Source organism: Schistocerca americana, chromosome 2 (genome assembly GCF_021461395.2).
Source record: "Schistocerca americana isolate TAMUIC-IGC-003095 chromosome 2, iqSchAmer2.1, whole genome shotgun sequence".
Taxonomy (NCBI): domain Eukaryota; kingdom Metazoa; phylum Arthropoda; class Insecta; order Orthoptera; family Acrididae; genus Schistocerca; species Schistocerca americana.
Genome location: NC_060120.1, coordinates 112989263 through 113011833, shown reverse-complemented (window position 1 = coordinate 113011833; position 22571 = coordinate 112989263). Strand labels below are relative to the sequence as shown.

Genomic DNA, 22571 nt, shown 5'->3' with positions numbered 1-22571 from the left:
TTTCTTTCGCATAACTTTCTTTCTTTCACAATAAAAATATAAATAATATTTCTGCTAGGTACTCTCAGGACAGACTTCACAGTATATATGCACTGTAATATTGCATTATTTCTTACACTTAGCAAACTACTGCAGTGAATAGAAGTTCTCTGTTCCTTTCCTCAGTTCAGTCGCTGGCACATTGTTTATTGCAGCTGTGAAGTGAATGACTGGTGATTATCCTGCATAAATCAAAGTCTGTTTTACTTGGATCAGCCTTCTTCAGTAACCACTGTCTGTTGTTTATTTTTCGTAGTTGCGTTTTTTTATCTTGTGTATGTGTATACTGGTGAGTTCATAACACACATCAACAGAGCTTTACTTTGTTTTGTTGTTCTTTTTAATACAATCTAATAATACATTTTCAGGGAATATTGAAGCGAGTTTTGATCTTAGTTCAATGTAAATACCTGTCATTTAATCAACATATGTTTTAATGCCAGGAAAACGTCAAAATGGCTGTGAAAAAAATCATACTTCCGGACCCCAGCTAAATCACACGATTTCAAACTATATGGTATTAAAAAGAAGCCAGGGTTCGCTCTAAGTAAGCTGAGTAGGCGGCACTGGTTTGTAGTATTGAAATTTCATACACATTGCTTGACTGTTGCTCTGCATCTGATATTTCATATACTGCAAAATGTCCCTATGTGACAATAAATTTATCCATTTCTGATGACTTTTGTAAATTATTTCACTTTGAAAGGAGTAAAATAATACACACGTCACGAAGAAGTCTGAAGGAAAAGTGTACAACTCCAACTACCACCGCTCGCAGAGTTTAAGACATAAACCGAGAGCGCTAGGGTACAGAAGTAGAAGCGAGATATCTAGTGGCAGCTACATGCACCAAATAGTGGAATTCAAAATACTAATCACTCGTTTCATATCGGTGCGTGATCTACGGTTACACTGAACGAAGAGAAGAATGTCTTGCATTATTTTATCATAAGTTTTTAATTTGTTTTACATTCTGGATTTTCTACTCTTGTTACACCCCGAGGTTACGGGACACTTATTTTGGAAAGCTCTGGAGTGCAGTGTTTTACCAGTACAGTGACGTCATTGGCCTGTGCATACATCTGTATAGGTGATAGACAGCCGTGCTTCGAGCTTTTCTACGATGCAAGCTGGAAAAAGTACTGCCGTACATTCTGTTACGGACATTAATAAAAATTCAAAGTAAAGGCCTAACGATTGGCGATCTATTTAGCAAGTACATTCTAGAATCATTAAAAGAAACTGTCAGGCGCAGGCTGAAGACCAACTTAATCGATTGCTTTTGTGGAGTGACTTCAATTCCTTGTGGATACTTCGCGGAACCGTGCGCCTGAAAACAGTTCTGGATTTCACCGCTAGATGTCGCTTGCGGTAGAAAAATCGAATCTGATGAAAAGTGATGGCGAATGTACTACTGTAATCTGTACTCCTGTAGCGGCGAAATAGGAATCAAGTACGTAATAGCTGGATTTATAACAAAATGTAACACTTCTGATAACACTGCAGAGGGTAAATTCCTTTGTTGTTCATCGTCATCGAGAAAGATAGAGAAAAATCGGTCAGAAGTTCTGTGACAGTATACCTTCTACTTTCGTGCTTGCAGAATTAAAACACCTACAATGGTTTGCCTTCTTCGAAGTTTTTTGAATGTTTTCTAACGTAAACACGTTTCAGAACTTCTATTCTGTAAGTATTGCTGCAGTGAGAGAGATTATTAGCGCCTTACGACTTGTTCAAAGCACTCGTTCACAAGGAAGAACCTTTCCATAAATTACGTCGTATATTTTACGCTACTGCTAGACATTTTCATTGCTAAATTTGATAGACACAGCATGTGATCTGCAAAACAGAAATACTTTTTAGACCTAAAGATGCACCTGTCGGAGAAGATATTTATCTTACGAAAAATTATTTATAACAGCAACACAATAATAATGCAACTTGCCTCGAGTAGCCCTACTGTAAAGCTTATACGCTACGCTTTCTGTAAAATGAACAAGGAGCTAATAAAACAGTTCTTCTAAAGGGAAGTAATGGAATAGCATATTCGAAGGAAATTAAAACAGATACGTGGGAAAAAACGTCAGTAATGTACGTGAATGTGCAAAAACAAGTACAAAGGAGGTCGACAGGCTTAGAAAATAGAACAAGTAAACGTGTCACATGGAGTTATCGTTAAAGGGACGTAGGTTGCTAAAAAGTGAACTACGGACGAAGGAAACTACTCCTTTAGTTCGCTGTCGTTAGCTGACGAAGAACAAAGCAAACGTAGGACAGCATGCGGGCACTAAACGGGAATAAACAGTTGAGAACATAGAAGACAGGAATTTATTGATGGGCTGGAAAAAAAATAGTTTTCTTTGTTAATGAGATCTTGCCTTTCTTTACGTATCCAACCATTGTACATGGTAGAGATGTTCGACAGTTTTACAAAGTAAGAAATATTTATGTAAAAACGAAAGTTTGCATCTGGTAAATGCTAACAATGTAAAATGAACGAGTTATATAGATGGTACAGTAGAATGCTAGACAAAACTCACATTTAGAATGAAATGGTACAATACGGTAACAGGCAACCGACACAAATAAAACATGTCAGTACCATTAACTATTGGAGTTACAGCAGCTTTGATAGAAAAGCTCACTTTTATCACAACTGTTACATTCTTCTGTAAAATGCTTTCCGCTTTAGCCGTCGTTGTTTGGTGTCCCTGGAGGTATTGAGTGACACACCGTGTGCTTGCATTGGCAGAATGTTGAATAATTGCATATACGTGTACGTGTTGTGTGTGTTTAAGTCTTATTGGGATGTCAATTACCTGCCTTAGTTGTGTAGACCTGTAGATGGTCTCTGTGTGTACTTTTTCCCTGGTATGCACCACATAAAATTTAGCAGTTTTTTTTAATATGGTGGTTTCTCACTCGGGAGATGCTCGTGGCTTCAAATAATTGAACCGGTGCGGAAGGTTTCACTCGCTATAGTGTCGAGGTCTCTTTTTTTCTATTTCGAACCAGATTTGCAGCTCATTGTGGTCGATTACAACATTTCGATTATAATAGGCTGTTTCCTAAGTTCATGGATCTTTACAACTCCAGTAAAACTTAGGGGACGTTTTTCCAGAACGCTGCTCATCATCGTGGGTCCTGCTGCACAACTAATATTCCGATTAAAAACGAGCAAGCTTTTTCCCTGACGTTCTGAACGTCCTAGCAGCCGCCGCCCTTGCTGAGCACAGAGCCCCACATTTCCGGAGAAGGTTGGCAGGAGAATCCGTGCTGGAGCCCGTGCGGCCTTTCGCAGTTCGCACGCACCCAGCGGCCGCCTATCGACAACATGACGTCAGCGGCTATGAGGAAGTGAAGAGCTGGACTGCTCAGTCTCCCAGGGACAAGCTGACCGCCTCAACTCGCCGCAGCTAGCCTTCAGCCCGAGTAAAACTAGGCCTCTCCGTCTGCCAAGAACTGCGTCTGTTTCCCTTGTAGAAACTGTTACTGTCTTGGACGCCATTAAATACTGCCAAATCTGTTTTCCAGCAACTGCGTTAAGTGGGACGTTCATGGCATTGACCGAAAATTTCGATTTTCAATTAATTTTGTATTTATTAGTCTAACTCACGGACAATGAGTTCTACATCTACAGAGTGTTACGTGTCCGGAAACGCTTACTTTCCATGTTAGAGCTCATTTTATTACTTCTCTTCAAATCGCATTAATCATGGAATGGATACACACAGCAACAGAACGTACCAGCGTGACTTCAAACACTTTGTTACAGGAAATGTTCAAAATGTCCTCCGTTAGCGAGGATACATGCATCTACCCTCCGTCGCATGGAATCCCTGATGCGCTGATGCAGCCCTGGAGAATGGCGCATTGTATCACCACAGCCGTCCACAAGGGGTTGCGTAGACAAGAGCTTTCAAATGCCCCCATAAATGAAAGTCAAGAGGGTTGAAGTCAGGAGAGCGTGGAGGCCATGGAATTGGTCCGCCTCTACCAATGCATCGGTCAGCGAATCTGTTGTTGAGAAGCGTACGAACACTTCGACTGACATGTGCAGGAGCTCCATCGTGCATGAACCACATGTTGTGTCGTACTTGTAAAGGCACATGTTCTAGCAGCACAGATAGAGTATCCCGTATGAAATCATGATAACGTGCTCCATTGAGCGTAGGTGGAAGAACATGGGGCCCAATCAAGACATCACCAACAATGCCTGCCCAAACGTTCACAGAAAATCTGTGTTGATGACGTGATTGCCCAATTGCGTGCGGATTCTCTTCAGCCCACACATGTTGATTGTGAAAATTTACAATTTGATCACGTTGGAATGAAGCCTCATCTGTAAAGAGAACATTTGCACTGAAATGAGGATTGACACATTGTTGGATGAACCATTCACAGAAGTGTACCCGTGGAGGCCAATCAGCTGCTGATAGTGCCTGCACACGCTGTACATGGTACGGAAACAACTGGTTCTCCCGTAGCACTCTCCATACAGTGACGTGGTCAACGTTACCGTGTACAGCAGCAACTTCTCTGACGCTGACATTAGGGTAATTGTCAGCTGCATGAAGAATTGCCTCGTCCATTGCAGGTGTCTTCCCCAGTCGTGAGTCATAGGCTGGAATGTTCCGTGCTCCCTAAGACGCCGATCAATTGCTTAGAACGTCTTCCTGTCGGGACACCTTCGTTCTGGAAATCTGCCTCGACACAAACGTACCGTGCCACGGCTATTGCCCTGTGCTAATCCATACATCAAATGGGCATCTGCCAACCCCGCATTTGTAAACATTGCATTGACGGCAAAACCACGTTCGTGATGAACACTAACCTGTTGATGCCATTACTGATGTGCTTGATGCTAGTACTGTGAAACAATGAGTCGCATGTCAACACAAGCACCGAAGTCAACATTACCTTCCTTCAATTGGGCCAACTGGCGGTGAATCGAGGAAGTGCAGTACATACTGACGAAACTAAAATGAGCTCTAACATGGAAATTAAGCGTTTCCGGACACATGTCCACATAACATCTTTTCTTTATTTGCGTGTGAGGAATGTTCCCTGAAAGTTTGGCCGTACCTATTTGTAACACCCTATATATCTACATCCATACTCCGCAAGCCACCTGACGGTGTGTGGCGGGGGGTACTTGAGTACCTCTATTGGTTCTCCCTTCTATTCCAGTCTCGTATTGTTCGTGGAAGGAAAGATTGTCGGTATGCTTCTGTGTGGGCTCTAATCTCTCTGATTTTATCCTCATGGTCTCTTCACGAGATATACGTAGGAGGGAGCAATATACGGCTTGACTCGTCGGTGCAGGTATGTTCTCGAAACTTCGACAATACCGAGCTACTGAGCGGCTCTCTTGCAGAGTCTTCCACTGGAGTTTATCTATCATCTCCGTGACGCTTTCGCGATTACTAAATGATCCTGTAACGAAGCGCGCTGCTCTCCGTTGGATCTTTTCTATCTCTTCTATGAACCCTATCTGGTACGGATCCCACACTGGTGAGCAGTATTCAAACAGTGGGCGATTAAGTGTACTGTAACATACTTCCTTTGTTTTCGGACTGCATTTCCTTAGGATTCTTCCAATGAATCTCAGTCAGGCATCTGCTTTACCGACGATTAAATTTATATGGTTATTCTATTTTAAATCACTCCTAATGCCTACTCCCAGATAATTTATGGAATTAAGTGCTTCCAGTTGCTGACCCCCTATATTGTAGCTAAATGATAAAGGATCTTTCTTTCTACGTATTCGCAGCACATTACACTTGTCTACATTGAGATTCAATTGCCATTCCGTGCACCACGCGTCAATTCGTTGCAGATCCTCCTGCATTTCAGTACAATTTTCCATTGTTACAACTTCTCGATATACTACAGCAGCAACCGCAAAAAGCCTCAGTGAACTTCCGATGTTATCCACAGGGTCATTTATATATATTGTGAGTAGCAACGGTCCTACGACACTCCCCTGCGGCACACCCGAAATCACTCTTACTTCGGAAGACTTCTCTCCATTGAGAATGACAATCTGCGTTCTGTTATCTAGGAACTCTTCAATCCAATCACACAATTGGTCTGATAGTCCACATGCCATTACTTTGTTCATTAAACGACTGTATCAAACGCCTTGCGGAAGTCAAGAAACACGGCATCTACTTGGGAACCCGTGTCTATGGCTCTCTGAGTATCGTGGACGAATAGCGCGAGCTGGGTTTTACACGATCGTCTTTTTCGAAACCCATGCTGATTCCTACAGAGTAGATTCCTAGTCTCCAGAAAAGTCATTAGACTCGAACATAATACGTGTTCCAGAATTCTACAACTGATCGACGTTAGAGATATAGGTCTATAGTTCTGCACATCCGTTCGACGTCCCTTCTTGAAAACAGGGATGACCTGTGCCCTTTTCCAATCTTTTGGAACGCTACGCTCTTCTAGAGTCCTACGGTACACCGCTGCAAGAAGAGTGGCAAGTTCCTTCGCGTACTCTGTGTAAAATCGAATTGGTATCCCATCAGGTCCAGCGGCCTTTCCTCCTTTTAACTGTTTTTCTATCCCTCTGTCATCTATTTCGATATCTACCATTTTGTCTTCTGTGTGAAAATCTAGAGAAGGAATTTCAGTGCAGTCTTCCTCTGTAAAGCAGCTTTGGAAAAAGTCATTTAGTATTTCGGCCTTTAGTCTGTCATCCTCTGTTTCAGTACCATTTTGGTCACAGAGTGTCTGGACGTTTTGTTTTGATCCACCTACCGCTTTGGCATAAGACCAAAATTTCTTAGGATTTTCTGCCGAGTCAGTACATAGAACTTTACTTTCGAATTTGGTGAACGCCTCTCGCATAGCCCTCCTCACACTACATTTCGCTCTTCGTGTAATTTTTGTTTGTCTGCAAGGCTTTGGCTACGTTTACGTTTGCTGTGAAGTTCCCTTTGCTTCCGTAGTAGTTTTCTAACTTGGTTGTTGTACCACGGTGGTTCTTTTCCATCTCTTCCCAAAGTTTCAGCGATGAAATTGCATGCGAAGCGCCTGAAAAATAAATGTGTGACGCTTCCTTCCTGCCACGCCCACTTCATGATGCAACACTTCAGTACTAGTTCAGCGAACTATTATTCTGTTACTTTCAAGCAAACTTGCACAGGCTACATCTAGAAGGCTGTGAAATACACTGTCTGTTTTATATATTATGTGTCACTCTGTTTCGTGTCTTAGCAACAATTACAAATCATCTGCTTTTTTTTATGAAGAAACAATTCTTGTTTTGCAAAATTTTCACCTGCTAGAGGTGTCAGAATTGGAACTTTGTGATGCAGTTCTTGTATTTAATTATGGAAACGTAGAGAGGATGAGGGTATTAGAGAGAATGAGCTTTAAAATAGGAAATTTCACTCAAGATATCTTGAGAAAAATAGATTTACAGCGCCTCTTTGCAGCTGAAAAGTCATTTGAAGATCCGGTAGAGGAAAGAAAGTAGAAACGAGGTGACATAAGGAAAAATACTTTAGGTTGAACTTTAATTGCATTTCCTGAAATTATGTTTTTTGAAGTTTATGTAGCTTTTTCTTAGAATCTATGAAGGCTGCAATTATGAAATTTTGTACACTTATTCCTATGACTCTCCCGCCGGAGGTTCGAGACCTCCCTGGGGCATGGGTGTGTGTTTTGTTCGTAGCATATGTTAGTTTAAGTCAGTTTAAGTAGAGTTTAAGCCTAGGGACCGATGACCTCTGCAGTTTGGTCCCTTAAGAACTCACACACATTTGAACATATTTATTTCCATGAACCCATTAAATGTTGTCCCAAGAATAAATTTTGACTGGTAAGTTAGGCTCTTTTGCTCAAAAATGCTGGCGCTTGCGTTCGGAAAATACTGTTGCCTGACTCCTGTCCAAAATTTTTCACAGGCCGCACTGAGGGAAATCACAGCAGCATACCAGAGGCTACGAGAAGATTACGAGGTGATCGCTGATAAATAATATGGTCCTTGTGACGAGATGTCAGATATCAGTAACTTTCCGGAATGATAATCGTACATTGCTCCCCGCCTCGTATCTCATGTTGTGTCTGAATTGCTAACAGAGAAATTTGCAGCGTCCGAGTGAAATTTGGAACTAGTAAGAAAGTGAGCAGTGTTCAACCGGATTTCTAAGAAAACCCACATTCTACCGTCAGATTTTTAATTGCTACTTCGTATCTTATAACTGAACGTAAATATCAAGGAGTACTTTAACCAGAGCCGGTTCAACAACATTTTTTCACACAAGTGACATATCATTTGCCAACCATTTCAACCCCCCTCCCCCTCCTCCGCCTCTCCCCCCTTTTGCATCGTACGTTCTCACCCGTGTCAATTTTCGATATACACATTATACAAATATTGCATTTGGGCGTCAGGGACGCCGCAAGTGGCCACTGATGATTGTGATACGTTCCGTATTGAAATCTTAAGTTGCGTCTCTGGCGTCCCTTTCAGCTAGGTGCCCCAAACGGTGGCCTAAAACCGGTCCTGAATGTAGCAGATTTCCTAGATTTTACTGCGATGAGATAGTGAAGACGATGGTGAATTGTTAGTGAGCTGTTTTTAGTATTATTGATAAAGACGGAAGCCCTGCTCGCCTGCTTGCGCCAACCAGTGTCATTTCGGTTATGTTTCTTCATTGGTTATGCACACTGTTTTGTATGTTTTCTTTTATTATTTATATAGTGCGGGGAGGGGGGTAGCAGACAGGACTTGCTTGTGAAGTAGCGACAGTAACGAAACAAAAACTTCGTTTTGCTGACTGTGAGTTAGTTATTTTCTTAGCGTTTGGTCCTGTATGTATTTATTATAAGTTGTAGTACAATAACAGATGCATAGTTGCTGCTAGTTTTATTTTATTTATCTATCAGGTTCCTTAGGACCACAGGAAGCAAAGGGACTTGATCAAGCAACAAAGCACTGCACAATTTGCAGAATATCGATTAGAATATTTTTAAGAAAAATAACTGATACAATATGAAAAAAAAATCTATGAGAGAGCACACGAATAAATAACACAAAACCCGAACGAAAGCTTAAATAACCTGATTTAGAACAGATGCTCAAGGCAACATGCTGTTCATCTACTAATGCTAAAATTTTCTCATACGATTCTTGTCTGGTGTTCAATGGTGGTAACACTGGATGAATCAGGATCCTTATGAAACTAGGATTTGATGCTGGTTGCTTCACCAAAAATCTAATGAGGAAGATTGATTATGCGCGTATTGCCTTCTGAAATGTCAGAGAAGCATATTGTCAAAAGGTCACTCCAGGAGGATCTGACTGCAAGGAAAGAGTTACACGAAGAGCAAAAAGACCAAATGTATACTTATGGCCAACGCTAAGGTACTTGTTCCTGGCATAAATGCTAATAGAATTTGTTTTCTGCATTTCCTGCGACTTTCATTTTTCAGAGTGTAAGGAACATTTCCTGCTGAGCGTTGCAGTTAAAAGGATGAAATTTGCTACAGACTTTATACATACTATAACACAACTTCCTGTGGTATAAAATTTTTTAAAGTGCGATTCTGTGAAATTTATTTAAATTTTTGTGAAAGAAAAACTGCTATGTATCACACACATAAATTTAAAAAAAATGTTGCGTGGACTCTAAGACTGATATTAATTACTAAGATTACATTTTGAAAGTCATAAATAAAGTAATCTTTGAGAGAATATTCCCCACGTGATAGTATGTGTTCCAAGAGTTTCCAGCAACGTCCTTATTAAATTATTTGTCAAAAAAGTGAAAAACCTATCAAACAGTAAAAGTTACATCAGCCTGTACGTACGCGTGTATTTTCTCACATGTCCCCCTTAAACGATTTGAAGAAATCACTATAAAGCTAAACCTAAATGGCTGGAGGGGGATTTCCTCTCGAATACGAGTGCAGAGTCTTAACTGCAATTTCCATGTATTGTTTATTTGTTGCACTACTTACGTACTGAGTGTCTCTGACAGTCGCAAAGGTTGGCAGGACGTTATTTCTCAGGAAAGCTGCCTGGCACTGTATTCAAACACGGCCGTGAGTTTCTTTATCTTATCAAGTTGTAGACAACATTATATTGTGACACACGCTTATATTTGATTCCTGATAATCCATGCTGCTTACATTCCATACTCGTGTGGTCGGAGACCCAGCGAGACTGCAGTTGCACTAATATGTTGTCTCTTGTTTTGATTTGTCAACAGGACGTTAAACTCTAATCTCGCTTTTGCTAATCTTTACTTTCGTGGAGCATGATCCATTCCCTATTCGCAAAAATATCATCTGTTGTAAAGATTACTTAGTTTCAAATGTTCCTATACTTTTGCGAGTAAACAGTAAACAGCCTTGACAATCTGAAGCTGAACTACATGTTTTCAACAATCAGTTTAAGTCTTAAGAAACTTCCTCGCAGATTAAAACTGTATGCCGCACCGAGACTCGAACTCAGGACATTTGCCTAGCGCGGGCAAGTGCTCTACCCAAGCATGACTCATGACCTGCCCCCACAGCTTCAATTCTGTCAGTACCTCGCCTCCTACCTTCCAAACTTCACAGAAACTCTTCTGCGAACCTTGCAGAACTAGCACTCCTGGAAGAAGGATATTGCGGAGACATGGCTTAGCCACACCCTGGGGGATGTTTCCAGAATGAGATTTTCACTCTGTAGCGGAGTGTGCGCTGATGCGAAACTTTCTAGCACATTAAATCTGTGTGCCATACCGAGACTCGAACTCCGGCACACAGTTTTAATCTGCCAGAAAGTTTAATGGTTCAAATGGCTCTGAGCACTATGGGACTTAACATCGGAGGTCATCAGTCCCCTAGAACTTAGAACTACTTAAACCTAACTAACCTAAGGACATCACACAACACCCAGCCATCACGAGGCAGAGAAAATCCCTGACCCCGCCGGGAATCGAACCCGGGAACCCGGGCGTGGGAAGCGAGAACGCTACCGCACGACCACGAGTTTTCTTCTGTCAAGTGGTTCAAATGGCTCTGAGCACTATCGGACTCAACATCTGAGGTCATCAGTCCCCTAGAACTTAGAACTACTTAAACCTAACTAACCTAAGGACATCATACACATCCATGCCCGAGGCAGGATTCGAACCTGCGACCGTAGCGGTCGCGCGGTTCCAGACTGAAGCGCCTAGAACCGCTCGACCACACCGGCCGGCAAGCATGAAAGGATGCAGGTGGTCCACTATAATGTTCAAACAGTCCAACGCTGCCACGATATCTTCGATTATTACCACAGCTCCCAATGAAGCCAAGGTCATTTCCTCCGTAGCGTAATATTACATACAGTGGGATCCACATGTTTAATAAGAAACGTAATTCATCCAATCAGGTGACAGGTTTCCATTTATCTGTGGTCCAGTTGCAATGCTCCATGTCAACTGCAGTCATAATCGATGACATTGTTGGGGCAACATGTTAACACATAGGGGCCATCTCCTGTGCAGCCCCATGTTCAACGATAGACACTGAACAGTGTACTCAGAAACGCTTCCACATCCACCAGCGTTGTACTCTGATGTCGAAGTTTCCACAAATCGCCGCCTATCCTGTTTTATATAGCGGGAAAGCCACAAAACTCCAAATTTTGTGACGAGGCATGGGCACCCAGCACCTTGTGGCCTAGTCATGGTTTCACTTTCAACCATTTTGTACAGATGCTCACAACAGTAGTACGCAAACTGCCAACTAACTTCGCCATTTCCGAGATACTGGTTTCCAGACGCTGGGCCATAAATATCTGCCATCTGTCAAAGTCGTTTATGTCAATGTATTTCCCCACTTGCAGCCAATATCGTCGCTAGAATGATTCCCCATTTGTCTACGCTCCGTTTATATACATTCTTTTCTGTGTCATGTGTCTGCAACGCCACCAGATAGCATTCAGTCACGTAGTCGGCAGTAGCCATAACTTTTGGCTCATCATTGTAGACAATAATGGACTCACACTGAGTGAATCACTGTGTTACATAATTTAGTGTATGAGTAAAAGCGGAGTTAACATATATATAACAGTCAACCCCAGTACCACATTTTTTGCACTTAGAAGTATTCTTATTGTATTAACCTGAAGACATAGACACTTCCTAATTTGTGAAAATTCGCACATCCTACGTATTTTGGGAATATATTGTGGGGCAATGTGGTTAAGTGTGTAGGCAGGCTATGAGAGAATGAGGTAAGACTGTACTGTTGCCAGATTTCCAATGATATCATCGATAATTTCACCGTGTAACATTGCCAGCCGCCCCCCCCCCCCCCCCCAAGCCAATTCCCCTATGTAAAAATGGCGGGAAATTCAAAAATCCAAGATGGCGGATCTAGCTCAACTATCTTAAGTATACAATCAGTGATGGTAGACCTGATACCAGCCACTATGACATCAGAATCCAAAACGCAATGCGAGATAGCGGACCAGGCCATACGAGGCTAGCCTGTGTGATGTCATGATCCAAGATGCCAGATCTAGGCATACGAAAACAGCTTTTTCTAAGTATAGAATAAAAGTGGATGGAGACAGAGTTATGGCTCCAGCTTGCATGGTTGCCACATCACTAATGCTAAGTTAAGAATCCAAGATGGCTACTGCGTTTCACCTGATGTCAAAATGGAAGTAGGCCACTTATTGTGAGTATAAAATCTAGGAGCACAGTTTAAAACAGTGGTAACCCGGTTGTCTCAAGTAAAAAATTAAATGTAAACAATTTCCCCCATCCATCTGACATCACAGTTTGCTGGCACTGCTTGCTTGTTTAAACAATTTCCCAATACCCCACATACCAATGGCGGGAGATCAGTTGCCCTAAGTTAAGGCAGTGTCATATTAAATAGATATGTTTGTGTGTGTGTGTGTGTGTGTGTGTGTGTGTGTGTGTGTAGTAAGATGGGGTGAGAACAACTTCATCTTTATTTCACCTTTATCTTCAGCTTCATCTTTATTTAGACACAATGAGAGAGCCCCTGCCTCTGCCGACATTCCATCCCATGCTGCCTCACCGAGTGAGATGGCACAGTGGTTAGCACACTGGACTCGCATTCGGGAGAACGACGGTTCAAACCTGCATCCGGCATCCTGATTTAGGTTTTGTGTGATTTCTGAGAATCGCTTTAGGCAAATGGCAGGATGGTTCCTTTGAAAGCGCACAGCCGACTTCCTTCCCCATCCTTCCCTAAGCCAATGGGTCCAATGACCACCTTGTTTGGTCTCCTCCCCCACATCAACAAACCAACCAACTAACCATGATGCCTCCCCACAGAAGCAGTCCCCACTTCACTGTGATGTGTAGACCATTGTGCTAACAGAGATACCACCTGGCAAGGCAAAATGCACGTACCGTGCTGTCACTCCCCCAACTTCCCCCCTCCCTCCCCCCCTTTCACAATTGGCAGTCTCCCACTCTACCACAGACCACATCTGCTGTGAGTTACAAACTGTGGCAAATTAAAAAATCTGAGACAGTTGTTCCGATTTGTGCCACTGGTATGTTATTTGTCATGGAGATGCAGTCACTTCACCGCTCCTCTCAGATCACAATCCCTGTGTCCTAAGCTAAAGTGATGAGAAATTTGGAAATACAAGTGGCACACTTACACTTCATCCGACAATGAGAAATAGTGAAAAATTCAAAATCATTCTAAGTTTAAAGTGGCCAATGGCTCACATTTAGATCCCACACAAAGCTGTTATTTCAATTACCCTGGCAGCTAATTCAAAAATTCAAGCACCTTTGTCCTCTGGGAGAACTTGGACTGCAGAATGTTCAGGTAATATGTTTTTGAAATTCATCATCAAAAAAATAATATGCAGGAGTAGTGGCAGATATGAAACAAGCTGTCCTTCTTCATAGACAAGCCTCAGTTTCACTGGAGACACATTATTATTGTATGCATCATCATGTGACCACCACATTTGAGAAAGAAACATCTTTATACTACACTACTGGCCATTAAAATTGCTACACCACGAAGATGACGAGCTACAGACGCGAAATTTAACCGACAGGAAAAAGATGCTGTGATATGCCAATGATTAGCTTTTCAGAGCATTCACACAAGGTTGGCGCCGTTGAGGACACCTACAACGTGCTGACATGAGGAAAGTTTCCAACCGATTTCTCATACGCGAACAGCAGTTGAGCGGCGCTGCCTGGTGAAACGTTGTTGTGATGCCTCGTGTAAGGAGGAGAAATGCGTACCATCACGTTTCCGACTTTGATAAAGATCGCATGGTAGCCTATCGCGATTTCGGTGTATCGTATCGCGACATTAGTGCTCGCGTTGGTCGAGATCCAATGACTGTGAACAGAATATGGAATCGGTGGGTTCGGGAGGGTAATACGGAACGCCGTGCTGGATCCCAACGACCTCGTATCACTAGCAGTCGAGATGACAGGCATCTTATCCGCATGGCTGTAACGGATCGTGCAGCCACGTCTCGATCCCTGAGTCAACAGATGGGGACGTTTGAAAGACAACAACCATCTGCACGAACAGTTCGACGACGTTTGTAGCAGCATGGCCCATCAGCTCGGAGACCATGGCTGCGGTTAGACTTGACGCTGCATCACAGACAGCAGCGCCTGCGATGGTGTAATCAACGACGAACCTGGGTGCACGAATGGCAAAACGTCATTTTTTCGGTTGAATCCAGGTTCTGTTTACAGCATCATGATGGCGGCATCCGTGTTTGGCGACATCGCGGTAAACGCACATTGGAAGCGTGTATTCGTCATTGCCATACTGGCGTATCACTCGGCGTGATGGTATGGGGTGCCATTGGTTACACGTCTCGGTCACCTCTTGTTCGCACTGACGGCACTTTGAACAGTGGACGTTACATTTCAGATGTGTTACGATCCGTGGCTCTACCCTTCATTCGATCCCTGCGAAACCCTACATTTCAGCAGGATAATGCACGACCGCATGTTGCAGGTCCTGTACGGGCCTTTCTGGATACAGAAAATGTTCAACTGCTGCCCTGGCCAGCACATTCTCCAGATCTCTCACCAATTGAAAACGTCTGGTCAATGGTGGCCGAGCAACTGGCTCGTTACAATACGTCAGTCACTACTGTTGATGAACTGTGGTATCGTGTTGAAGCTGCATGGGCAGCTGTATCTGTACACACCATCCTAGCTCTGTTTGACTCAATGCCCAGGCGTATCATGGCCGTTATTACGGCCAGAGGTGGTTGTTTTGGGTACTGATTTCTCAGGATGTATGCACCCAAATTGTGTGAAAATGTAATCACATGTCAGTTCTAGTATAATATATTTGTCCAATGAATACCTGTTTATCATCTGCATTTCTTCTTGGTGTAACAATTTTAATGACCAGTAGTGTAATATGTAAGTTTAACCGTGACCGTCGAAAAACGTGACATATGTGACGAAAAGAATGATATGTTACGAGAGTAATGATCTGTAACCTAGTTGCGCGCAGCATTTCTAGATAAAAACACTATCAACAGTTTCATGCACAAGATCCCAACACCTCCTAGCATTCAAGACCCAGAGGCTAAGGCCGCGACAAGTCGCCAATAGGATAACAGGGACTGACATAGTCTGATGTATCACAGCAGCCTTCCTCAGCAAGGCACACCAAACCTTTCCAATTCAGACCACAAGACGGCGTGGTCATTGGCTATGGGACTCGCTGTCTGGCTATTTCTCAGTGCATGCACTCTGCAGTGTTATTCCTTTGCGCAAATGTATTTGTTGCTTAAAATGTCCTCACATACTACTGCTCTTTATAATTAGCTGAGAACGTTGAGTAGTTAGCTGAGAGTGTGTAGTAGCTAATAACCTTGTCAAATTTGAAAAGGACTACAATAATATAACAGTCTGATGATTTTTTTTTCATTGAAACTTATCTGAAAAAGCTGAAAAGACAAGAAATTTGTACAACAGTTTCTACATCTACTGCCAAGTGAATGTAATGTGATGGACTTTCTACCAGGGCACTCTGACTTAAGACGACATTGTTGCTATTCAGATGTGTGGCGGAGCTCTTTCGATGGAACATTATTGCGAAAGTTTGAGGAATTGACAATTCCGACAGACTACAGAAAGATTTACTCCCGCGAACATACATCTCGCTTAAGGGCTGTGAAGGCAAGAGAAATGAAATCTCGTACAGAAACACATAGTAATTTTTCCATTGCTCTATTTGCGAATGGAACAGGAGTGAAATCAACAAGTTTTGTATTGAAATCGATGAATTTTGCGTCATACCTGATCCCCTAGTATTGAACTTGCATACTGAAGAACCAATGCAGTTATTAATGTTATAGCCCAATGTTAAGGCTAAATTGTGACAAAGTCCCCCATGTTTTAGTAAAATTGTAACAAATTGCTCGATGTTTCAATAGAATTATAACACGCTGCCATCACGTTTCAATGAAATTGTAACAAACAGCTCGATGTTACAGTAAAATTGTAACAAATTTCCCTCATGTTACAGCAAAATTGTAACAAATTTCCCTCATGTTATAGCAAAATTGTAACTAATTGCTTCCGCATGTTACAATAAAACTGTGACAAATGGCCCCTTGTTACAGCAAAAATTATAACAAAATGCCTTATGTTGTAGCAAAACTGTAGCAAAATGCCTCCTTTTACAATAAAATTGCAAAACAATGCTCCATGTCAAAGAAAAATTGTAATAAAATGCCCAATGTTACAGTAAAATTCTAATAAATTTCTACATACATCAATATATACAGCAAAATTGTAAAAACTGCCCGAAGCATTGTGTTCTGTCCTGGCAGTCCCCACACTCTTTAACTACTGTAGGTTCAGAAATATTTCAAAGTGTAACTACAGTTGGGCGTATTTCATTGTTCCACAAGCTAGCAGGTTTGCAAAATTTCTCCAAGTCAACATGCATGGCTATTTCACTAATCATCTCACGACACTACTCATCTCACACACATTATGACCCTCTGCAACCTTGGCCAGCAAAAGACTTTCCCCATAAGTGCCCTTGTTGAAGGAACCACACCTGCATTAATCAGAAGCGTTTTAGAAGTCCTATTTAAATGTGTGGTGCACCATGTGCAGTGTAAAAACATAGTGAGGCGTGAACCCGTAGATGTAAATGTTCTGTGATGTCGTTGCATAAGGTGTCATTTGCAGATTAAAACCGCGTGAGTAATTACGTTTGGTTCTACATTGTACAGGTTTGACAGTAGAGGAGCAGGTCTGACGCAAAATCCGCTGATTTAGATACAAAAGTAATTGATTTCTGTGCAATATTTGTTGATTTTGGTACTGTTGTACTTGCAAATAAAGCGAAGGGAAGACAGCTCTCGTATTATAATCATATGGCATAATCTATTGAAATGAACGTCACATTTTTCCACTTTACAGCTTTTTCTGAGAATTTTCATTGCAAAAACATTAACAAACCGAAATGTCACTGCACACACTTCAAATTTTTCTTGGATTGTAGCTACAAAGTGGATTAGCGTGTTAGGGCATCTTAAGGGACTTACATAGTGTGTATGCCTCTGTAACTTACAAAAGAATGTGCGACAGAAATATTTATTGAGATGGGTTCACATAAGAAATATTACTCTTCCTATAGGGCTATGAAAATAGTTTATTGAGTTATGTTCCATAGAGTTACAGCAATGAAAAGAACATTAGTTTTTTTCTATCATGTAGCTTATGTATTTAAACCATCTGTGAAGAAATAAGTGAAGTCACATTTATATCATGTTTTGTTTGGTAGCTGAAAACCTTCATAATGTTAGGGTGGGTTGCAACAAGCTGCACATAATATTTGGCTGTGCACAGATGGCTGTTGTGGTGGCGAAATGTTGATTTCAGTGACGTGTTTCAACGTGTGCCTATCTTCCTGAATGCACAACGCATTGCAACCTCCAAAACGATCTGCAGGCGGACATGTGACGTCACCAGTTTCACGGAGCGATAAGCTTCCTCAGTGTGCTGCTAGGTGCCATGCTCGGTTAGAATGCCGACCATCACCTTACACCGCCATATACACAGCGGGTCAGACCGCACAAACAAACGGGGTTCAGTGTACTACGGATAATGACATCAAACAAACATGGCATACACATCCAGCAAGTATGTTGGCATGTTGCTGATGCTCTACAATTCAGGTACTCTCCCTGAAAATGTCTATCTAGACATCATAGGCCAATGTGGATGAAGGATGATGGTCACCCAGCCCATACTGTGCGTGATGTTGTGAAGGACCTGGACAACAGATTCCCTGGAAGATGGTTGGGCGCCAAGGTCCTCAGAAATGGCCCACACGGTCGCCTAATTTAACACCAACAGATTTCATGCCAATAAAGCAGTCATGGCATGTGCTGTGAGATATCCTGGTCGAAGAACTCCAGCAGCCATTACATTCTTACATGCTGCTGAACAACAACTTTGGGAAACAAGTGCTTTTGAGAAGGCGCAGCAGTAATAGATGAAGACCAACAAAAAGTGAGGAGGTGGAGGAGTTTGTTTTAGCTTCAATATACCACGATTCTATGCCAGCTTACAACGCATTGCTCCAGTCAATAGTACTCATATCAGCCTTACATCTGTGTGGTGTATAGTACATGGTCACAGATTTTACCTGTACCACCTATCTCTGACACAGGCGCTGCATGGGGAAGATTTCAATTGGAGAGTTAATTTCTGTGAATGGGCTATGTGCGATTCACTCTGGACACCTTATAAAGCGTTTCTCTGATGAAACCACCTTCACAAATTATGGTGCAGTGAAGTGTCATAATATGCATTACTGGCACACAGAAAATACTAGGAGGCTATGTCTTGTCGATAGTCAATGTAGGCAGTCAATTAATGTATGCTGTGGAATCCTTGTGCTACGGTCGCAGGTTCGAATCCTGCCTCGGGCATGGATGTGTGTGATGTCCTTAGGTTAGTTAGGTTTAAGTAGTTCTAAGTTCTAGGGAACTGATGACCATAGATGTTAAGTCCCATAGTGCTCAGAGCCATTTGAACCATTTTTGGAATCCTTGAGGATGAAACCATTGGTTGTCATTGCTTCGCAGGTCGGGTGAGATGTATCGAGCTTTTATATTCTACAATTTAGGTACTCTCCCTGAAAATGTGTGTCTAGACATCATAGGCCAATGTGGATGAAGGATGATGGTCACCCAGCCCATACTGTGCGAGATGTTGTGAAAGACCTGAACAACAGATTCCCTGGGAGATGGTTGGGCGCCAAGGTCCTCAGAAATGGCCCACACGGTCGCCTGATTTAACACCAACAGATTTCTTTTTTTGGAGATACCTAAAGACTCATGTTTATGTAACTGAACCTGCAACCGCAGCTTACTTCAAATGGCACATTAAAGAAGTTTGTCAATCTGCATCACTGCAACATTACATCTCGCCTGCAGGTCGTTTGGAAGGCGCATTGCATTGTGCATTCAGGAAGAAGAATACACATTGAAACACCTCACTTAAATCAATATTCCTTCACCAGAACATCCATCTGCACACAGCCAAGAAGCCAAGCATTATCTATAGTATGCTTCTTCCACCCCTAACACTGTCGAAGGTTTATTGCTCCCACACTAAACGTGGTAGAAATGTGATTTGTACACAGCTGGTTTAAATAAATCAGCTACAAGATAGAAAAAACTAATGTTCTATTTCAAATATTGTATCTCGTTGCTGTAAGTTTCTGGAAAATAATTCGATAAACTATGTTGATGACGCCGCAGAAAAAGTAACGTTTCTAATATTGATCTATCTCAATAAATAATCCTGCCATCTATCATTTTGTTAATTACAGAGACCTACGCTTTATGTGAAACACGCTATATGTTCAAGTAAGTTATAATAATGTGGTGTGCAGGTACTGAGAGATCACTGGTCGGTGAGTCCCAACGCAATCAGCAATACAGTCTAGCAGTGTGAATAGGAAGGGGTTGGGGCATCTCACTGGGGCAGGTCACTGTGACTCACGAAATTGGACTGCATCAGTTAATGTTATCCTGTCTGTGGCCCTCCAGATCTAAGCTACAGGTCTTTGTCACTCGGAGTTGTTGGGATCATGCGCGTAACACTATTGAGAGTTTTCCGTCTCTAGATGTTGCTCACAGACCATTACTCTCATAACATTTCATTATTTTCGTTACCTATATTTAACCGTTTTTTGGTAGCCACTATTCAAGTTGTGAATTAGAATCATTATGTTTACTTCTCAAAAGTGGTGTAAACATGATGGATGCATACAAGAATATGAACAATGGCAGTTTTTTAATGGCTGCCACCTCATAACTTTTCAGTGTGAGCTGAAACATAAGCATGCTTTTTGCGTTTTAAATTTCCCCGTAATTTTAACTTACAACACATAGAAAGTGACATTGGAAGACTGGCGGGCTGAATGCAGCTCCATCACAAATGACGTACTGTCTTAGATTTTGGAAATCGCCCCAATTTTTAACTCAGGGCAGGTGTGGTCTGTGGTAGTGAGGAAGATCACCAATCATGCACTTTGTTTCAGGCATTGAGGCACCAGCGTGATGGTAAGTGCGTTTTGCGAACCGGGGTGGTGATACAGCTTCATGTGGCGTGGTGCTGGCGGCAGTTAGCCCTGCTAGTGTGGAGGTCTGAGCGGCTCAATGCAGCAGAGGCTGCTCACGTGAGGTGGTAGTGCAGTAAGTGGCAATCTGGTCAGCAGGGGCTCTGCCAGTCCAGCATCTGTTTAACTAAAGACACAATTATTATTAGACAGACACACACACACACACACACACACACACACACAGCAAATGTCTAACGTGGCACAATCTTAAACTTGTGGCAACTGGACTCTCGCAATTGGCATGTGCAGTTGGGGGGGGGGGGGGGCAATTGTTTAAACAGACAAGCTGTGTCAGTGAACTGTAATGTCATAGAGGCGGGGAAATTGTTTGGCTGCCATTTTGAACCTAGGAAAATTGCATTATCGTCATTTTAAAATGAGCTCTTGAATTTTATACTTAAGACAAGCAGCTCGGTTTCACAGTGACATCAAGGGAAAATGCAGTAGCCAGCTTTGATATTCACAAGTGGCCATCTTGGATCATAACCTTAGCATAAGTGATATGACGACCATGCAGGCTGGTCCTGCATCCCCAGATGCGCCATTTTGAATTCTGTACTTAGAAAAAGTAACTTGGCAGTCGTGCAGGCTGACCTTGTATGTTCAGGTTGGACCGGGTTCCCGGGTTCGATTCCCGGCGGGGTCAGGGATTTTCTCTGCCTCGTGATGACTGGGTGTTGTGTGATGTCCTTAGGTTAGTTAGGTTTAAGTAGTTCTAAGTTCTAGGGGACTGATGACCACAGATGTTAAGTCCCATAGTGCTCAGAGCCATTTGAACCATTTTTTGTTCAGGTTGGCCATTTCGGATTTTGATAACGTAGATGCTGCCGCCATGTGCCCAGGCCTGTCATACAGTATCACAATCTAAGATTCTGATGTCATAGAGGCTGGCTTCGTACAGCCAAATTCACCACCTTATAACACTAGCTTGGATTCTGACATCGAAGAGGCTGGCCTCAGGTTTCAAACCTCTGGTTTTACTCTTAGAACTGTTGGGCACGATCTGCCATATTAGATTTTTTAATTTCCTACCATTTTGCACTTAGCAAAATTGGGCTACTTTGAATTTCCCACTATTTTAAAAATTTCCTGTCAGGTGTTTAATTTCTCACTATTTTATACAATAGGACAATTTCCATTGTGTGTCGTAGGAGAGGGGAAAGAGTAGGGGGAAATTTAGTAACGTCGCTTGGTGATGTCATCAATGACGTCATTTGAAACCTAGCAGCAGTGCAGCCTGGTCTCGTTCTCTCTTATCTCTGGCCCACTTATGTGATCAATAAGAATTCATTTGCTTTTTGATACAGTTTACCTTTATGCTATCACAGGCTGATAATAAAAGTTAATTCTTGACTAACAGATTTACGGAATTACACTATAAGATGGAAAAATAATGGTAATATAGATTTGGTTCCTTTGTCTAGAGCAGAGAGAGAAGTTCTGTGCTGAAAACTTTAACAAGTTTGGGAAAACATAACTTAGGTAACTATGTATATCTGCTTACTAGACAGTCCTCCAAAAATTATGAAGTGGTATTGCGAACATTTGCAACTCTCAAACATGCATGGAGAAGGAATTCTGCCATGGCCTTTCAAAGGAACCATCCTGCCATTTACCTTAAGTGATTTAGGGAAATCACAGGATACCTCTGTCTTGACGACCGGACGCAGGTTTGAACCGTCATCCTCCCAAATGCGAGTCCAGTGTGCTAACCACTCGGTACTAGGAAACAAAGTTCCAAGTTAGGTTGTCAGTGAACGTCCGGTGTGGTGTGATTGATGACCTGGTGATACGGCCTGTGTTTCTGCCAAATTGCATGACAGCCACAGCATATGCACATTTCCTGATAGGAGACCTACCTGCACTTTTGGCAGGAGTTACATTACAGCAACAACGGC

At 42.3% G+C, this 22571-nt stretch overlaps 1 long non-coding RNA gene across 1 annotated transcript in view; it reads left to right on the top strand.

Annotated features, from left to right (window-relative positions):
• Nucleotides 1-1425: 1425 nt before the first annotated feature.
• Nucleotides 1426-22571, top strand: part of LOC124596482 — a 515987-nt gene continuing 494841 nt past the window's right edge. Inside the window, exons 1-2 of the long non-coding RNA XR_006978305.1 lie at nt 1426-1492; nt 7959-8012. This is a non-coding gene — a long non-coding RNA (uncharacterized LOC124596482). The remainder of the gene's footprint in view (nt 1493-7958; nt 8013-22571) is intronic.